A 6,570-nucleotide genomic window follows, 5' to 3' on the forward strand; every position below is an offset into this window, starting at 1 on the left:
TTCCATGTCAAGCATCACTCAATCAAGCCTGCCTTCATGTTGGTCTGATCAGGAGAATAGTGCTGAGCCTCTGAGAAGAGACTTGGGTCTGAGCTAAAGCCTAGGATACAGGGTCTACCTAAGGGAGCACAGATGTGACTGTCGGGCTTCAGTTTGTATGTCCTCATTGAACAAAGAACTTCTGAGTGAGAATATCAAGTGTGGACCTCCCAGACAAAATCCTCCTTTGTTTTTCAAAATAAAACCTTAAAAATTGAGAAAAGCAAGGAGGACAAAGTTCTATAAATTAAAATGTAGTCCTGGTGTTCTTGGATAAAGAATGTCTCCATTTCTTTTTTTTTTTTTTTAAGATTTTATTTATTCATTTGACAGAGATCACAAGTAGACAGAGAGGCAGACAGAGAGAGAGAGGGAAGCAGGCTCCCTGCTGAGCAGAGAGCCCAATGTGGGACTCGATCCCAGGACCCTGAGATCATGACCTGAGCCGAAGGCAGCGGCTTAACCCACTGAGCCACCCAGGCGCCCCTTTTTTTTTTTTTTAAAGGAATGTCTCCATTTCTGAGAGAAGAGTGAAAGATGAGTCCCCACTCCTCATTCTTTTCTTTTTGTTCTATCATCAGGGAAGAGCCAAGAGGAGGAAAGGTGGGACTCTGAAAGGTAAGGTTCTCCCTATTCCACCTGAGCTCTCCAAGGCTGTCCCTCCCTGTCCATTCTGTGAGGGCTCAGGTCCATGATCTCTGAGGATGCCAGCTACTAGATACATTCCCTCTCAGAAAACAGAGGCCTCAGAGGAGAGGCTCATGGAAACACAGTCAGAATGCAAAACCCTTCTCAGATTCCCTGCTCTGACCATGAATGAGCATGAAGCAGAGATGAATCTGAGCAATGGGTGCTGTGCAATAGGAGGCCATATGAGACACTAAGAGTCAGAATTTCTGAAGTTCTGAGACTTTCTGAAAGACCTGTGACATCATGGATACTCAACTTCCTCTTTAAGGTAACCATTGACCTATGTTCCACATAAGGTGGTTTTCAGTATCACATGGGATAGATAATACATACAAAAGTCCATTGTGAATGATCAAATAATATAAGTCTTATTATTATCATTGATCATGTGACCTTGTATCCTAATTCTTGGAGCGCTCCAAGTCCAATCTACCAAGGATATCTTTACTTTTTTAAAAGATTAAAAAAAAAAAAGATTTTTATTTATTCGTGGGCAGAGAGAGATCACAAGTAGGCAGAGAAGCAGGCACAGGAGGGGGGAAGCAGGCTGCCCACTGAGCAGAGAGCCCGATGCTGGACTTGACTTGATCCCAGGACCCTGAGATGATGACCTGAGCTGAAGGCAGAGGCTTAACCCACTGAGCCACCTAGGCATCCCTACCAAGGATATCTTTAAAGGACACTCTATTCAGCCTCTTATAAGATCTCTTTGCTTCTTCTTCATCACCTCTGGTTTCCCAGGGTAGAGAACTTATCAGAAGTAGGGGAGGCAAGAAAGGTGCTTTCTCTTCTGTACAGGTGAGTAAACATTACCTTCTTTCCTATACCGCTCTTTTAAGCAGAGTCTTTGTATTTCTAGGGCCTCAGGGAAGCCTGGAATTGACATGGGATGGAATTGACATGGGATGGAAACTGACATGACCTTGGGGATGGGGTAGGTGGGGGGCTACCTTTGTCAGACCAGCCAGGGTCACATATGTTTGTTCTGGTCCTTCTTGGAGTTTTATACCTCCTGTCTCCCACAGCCCCTAGGCTGGCGTCATGATACCATCCACTTTCATCAACTATTATGTCCAGACCGTTTCTGTGGGGTGTGTAACAACACAACTGCTGAGGCGAATTGGCTGCTGTTCCCAGAGGCCCTGGAAGATGCTACTCCTTCTCTGATCCCCTTGGTTTTACAGGTCCTGTGACTCACTCATCATTCACTTAGTCTCCTGACTTCACTACAGTTGCTCCAGGAGACCTAATACCAGCCTCTTTGCCTGAGCCTTCCCCCCAATCCCCTCCACCTTCTCACCTAACCCAATGACCCTTTTAGCTGACTATTTCTTACTCTCATCCTTGGGCACTCCCTGTCACTAGAGCCAAAAGCCCAGGATTCTTTATTCCCAGGGAACCATTCCATACCTCTACCCCTTCCTTTGACTTCTTTCCTACCATATGATGCTCAGACAACCAGAGGCCACTTTACCTCTGAATACCATCTCTGCTCTTGACCCCACCATTTCACAGGGTATCAACCTCTTACCAAATCTGTCTCAGATGAGGAATCCCACTGATGCATTTGCTTGTCATCATGTACCACCAACTCCATCTGTTTCACTACTGCCAGACTGCCCTTTAACTGTGATTCAATCTAAATCGATTTCCATCTCATTGAAACCTGTTCCTGAGAAATCATCTCCAGATAACCCTGGTGGGTTGTCTACTTATGTCCCCACAATCAGAGGTAGTGACTGTTCAAACCCATCAGGTTCAGAATTCTCCTATTACAGGCCCATGCCCAGAACATGTTCCTTTCCTTCCCACATTATCACACTCCGATGTTCAGCAAGAGCAAGATTACCTCCACCAATCAGAAACCTATCTCTGGAGAGACTGCTACTATGAACAAGGAGGCCAGTGGAATTTCTTTCCCTGGTCTTAACTTTCAGGCTCTCTTGGAGAGATCAATTAAGAAGAGAATGGATTTCCAGATTTTAGAGAGGAAAGTAGAAGAGGAGGGGCCATTTTCCAAACAAATGTGGTCAGAATACCAATGGACATCTTTAGGGAATTTGTTGCATCCGTTTGATATACAAGTCACCACAGCCCCCAAAACTGCCTGGAATATTGAAGGCAAACCAGAGTAGCTCTCTATTTATCAACAGCTCCTCTATGTCAAGGCTTTGGCAGAAAACTTGCATCAGAAATATAGCCAGCTCTTCTGGGGTCTTCCTTCTTTGCACAGTGAGTCCTTAGTAGCCACTCTCCTGTTTTCTAGTAGTACTTCCCCACTAGAATCTCACTTTGTCTTATTCAATGGAACTCATAATACTTGTGCCACCAAAATGCAAGCACCTCCACCACTTCCTCATTCCCAACCATTTCCTCTCCCCATTGTACATCCCCATTCCTTGCCTCAAACCCTGTCCCCATCCCAGCCCCTACCTTTCACTAATGTGAACACCCACGCCCATTTTCAATCCTGCCTCCCAATCATACCACCTTCTTCATCCCAGATTAGGGACTGTGGAGAGTCTTTTCATAGATCCAAGAATGAATCAGAATCTCCTATCTTGACTGAAAATCAACATCTGGGAAGGCATGTGTTGCAGAAGCAATAGGAAAGTTTGTGGGCTTTAGTCCCCGTGTTCCAGAAACCTAAAAAAACCATTTGTCCTCAAGCTCCCAACCTTTTGTTGGTTAGCCAGTCATCCCATGCCTATGTACCAGTCTCCATCCTTCCTGGCCATTTTCATATCATCTGTGAACCCTGGGAGACACTGGAGTTACATAGCCCAAGGAAGGTAATCCCACACTGGTGCCTCCATGACTGTAGAAAACCAGACTCCCTAGCAGTGATGGAGCCTCAGCATAAATTATCAGAACTCTCTCAGCAAAAAGGCAGACATGTTCGCTTTTAAGTCTCTGAGTTCCAGGGCGATAGTAACAGGGATATAGCAAAGACTGAATTGAGTTTCCCCGGAAGTTTCCATGAGAGGGTCCAAACAACGTTCCAGCTAAGGAAAGATATGAGGAAGAATCTTGGGTATATCCTAGAGAAGAGTCCAGAAGACAGCCCACAGAGGATCTCAGAATGGCACCTAGTGAAGGGTCTGAGGGCTGCCTTGGAGACAACAAGGAACTGTGTGTGTGTCATTCAAGGAATCACTTGGGGAATGAATTATTGAATGTCTCAAGGAACAACACAGACCAGAATCAAATGAAAAGTATTCTTAGTTTACATATGAGCAAGAAGTTTTGGCAGATCACTGTGGATAGGATTCCTATAGGTGTGTGTTATTCGTGGCTGGCTGATGACAATACACTGCCTTTCTCTGGGAGTTCCCAGACTGCTCTGGAAAACACAGATTCTAAAAAGACAATGGTGGGTAGGGTTTACTGCCAGAGCATCACTTTAGAGCATTCTTTTCTTGATCCCAGTACATGACAGGTGCTACAGGCCCATATTATTAGATTTTGCATGAGTGAGAGGTGGGGTTTACCCCTCAGGGTTCTTGAATCCATAAAATTCTATATGTTGAGAGAAGCCAAAACATGGCCTCTCCCCCAACTTGACTTTCCCTCCTCAGTCATGTATATTTCTGGGGTGGATTCCAAAGCTGAGTTTTTTAAACCCCTTGAGGGAAGCTCTAAACCTTTTATGGTAAACAGGGTGAGAACAACAAAGTCAGTCCCCACTGCGGATCATCCTCTCCCCGCTATGTCATCTGTGGGCAATGAAGGATACGGGGGCCTGAAGGCATCACACTCTGACACTGACCATAAGACTACAGAGTGCATCCAGATAGCTGAGTGGGGAAGACAGACTTTTCAGCCCCTTACACACAGCATCAGAGCTCAAGTGAGCCAGTGAGACTGGACAAGACAACACATGTGGCCCAGAGGTGCCCACAAGGCAAGCCGGGGCTAGACATGAGCCAACGCATGAGAATGTGAGTTCCAGTAACAGAGTAGAAATGCAACAGGGCAAAGTGATGGTGGAGAAGAATTTAGAACATTTTGCTATGTCCAACCTGTCCAGGGATATATTCAACACTGAGGAGCTGTGTACCCTTCAATCCCAATCTTGGGACACCTTGACAAGCAGTGAGTTGGGAAGCTCCAAAATGATAAATGTCAACATGAGTAAGGTAGAAACTGCCCTGACGATGGAACACCCCTCACCAAAAATATTGGTTCCCCAAGATTCTAAACTATCAGACCTGAGAATATAGATCCTGAGTGAGTTAAAAGTTTAAACTGGAGAGTGAGGAGCATAACCAGGCTCAAGGATGTCCCACTGACATGCCCCTTCCTTCAGATACCTTGACTTCCAAGGCTTCACTGACTCAGTCCCAGAGTGTGTGCAGCGGGGACATGGAAGCATCCCAGGTGCTGCATGTCCAACTGAAGGACAGCAGAATTAGCACGGAGGAGCAGCAGGAATCCTGGGACTCAAAACTGGCCTTCTGTAAGGGTCAGCCTACGAATTTCTCACAAAGAAGAAGTGCAAAGAAAGTGAGACCTCAGGATCCCAAAGCAAGAAAATGCAGAAGTGAGGACTAAGGAGTAGGGACATCTGTAGGCAGAGAGGAGACCCACCATGCTGAGGACAGAAAATTAGAGAGTGCTTCCCCAACTCTGTCACAGAATGAACAGTTTCCTCTTGAAAGTTACTTCAGAAAAAAGATGAGGCAATTTTTTCAGTGGATCAATTCCAAGAAAAAAATCACAGGGCATCAAGAAAGTCCCCAGCAAAAAGCCAAGTTCATGTCCACCTTAGCGCAGCACCAAGACCCAGTTGAAAGTGTGGCTACTTTGGGGAGTGATCAGCCTCCTGAAGCTCACAAACTCACTACCATTGGGAAGGTCCTAGAAGAGAAGCTGGAACATATGTACGTATCTGAGGCCTCGGAGTTAAGCCAGCAGCAGGAGGAACTACAGGCCTAGGTAGGGCCTGACAAGAGCCATCCCTCCAAATATCGGGCTCTTTCTGACCCACAACAAGAGAAATGGGCAAGTATCAAGTCCTACAGCCAAGAAGCTGTCTGTGTTGACAAGAACCATCCTACATGTATCAGACAGAACAGAGACAGGGTCAGACAGCCCCGGAAAGCTGAGGCCTTCGAGAATCAGCTATTAATCCAGAGTCAATGCCCTTCTTCTCTGCCTTCTGGAGAGTCTGTGCCTCATCCAAGCCCCACCTGTGTACATCAAGTATGCCAGGTCCTGCGGGCCACCAGGGGTGACCCTGATGAAAGTACTGTGTTTAGCGATTTGACTCTTCTACTCGGGCAGAAAATGCTTCTCCAGCACTTCCAGGGAGAAAAATTTCTCTAAAGAAATCATTCGGTCCTTGTTGAGAAAGCTTCACAATTTTCATGACAATATATCCTCTGATGAGAACAACCTTCAGCACAGCCAAGAATATTAATCCTCCTCAATAAACATTTCTTCTAATAGAGAGTGGTGTTCTCTGTGTGCTGCTCTGGGACTGGGGCTGGGGCTTGTGCTTAAGGAAAGGAAGCAGTGTGTTCAACTCTTAGTAGTTAACGCTTTTGGCTTCTACAAGTACACCAGTCCCTTGTACAAAGGCCAGACAGTGGCCTTCTCAGTTTTATCCTGGGGTCCTTTATTTGATCCTGCTCCAATATCCTGTATTTAAAACATTTACTTTTTTTCATAAAAAGTATAACATGCTTACTCTGAAAACCTTCAGACCTTTACAAATAGTGAGAAAAACCCTTAAAGTCTAGAACTTGATTAAAACTGTCTTTCATCTGCTCCCAAACTACTTGTCCGGTAGGATACTATGTAGCTAGGCCTCACCTCCTGGAGGCTACTCAGGCCGAG

At 45.6% G+C, this 6,570-nt stretch overlaps 1 pseudogene; it reads left to right on the plus strand.

The window, feature by feature from the left end:
* The first annotated feature begins 2,172 nt into the window (after positions 1–2,172).
* Positions 2,173–6,198, plus strand: LOC125083052 (spermatogenesis-associated protein 31D1-like; annotated as a pseudogene).
* The last annotated feature ends 372 nt before the right edge of the window (positions 6,199–6,570 follow it).

The sequence above is a fragment of the Lutra lutra genome, chromosome 13 (assembly GCF_902655055.1).
Source record: "Lutra lutra chromosome 13, mLutLut1.2, whole genome shotgun sequence".
In the NCBI taxonomy this organism is placed as follows: domain Eukaryota; kingdom Metazoa; phylum Chordata; class Mammalia; order Carnivora; family Mustelidae; genus Lutra; species Lutra lutra.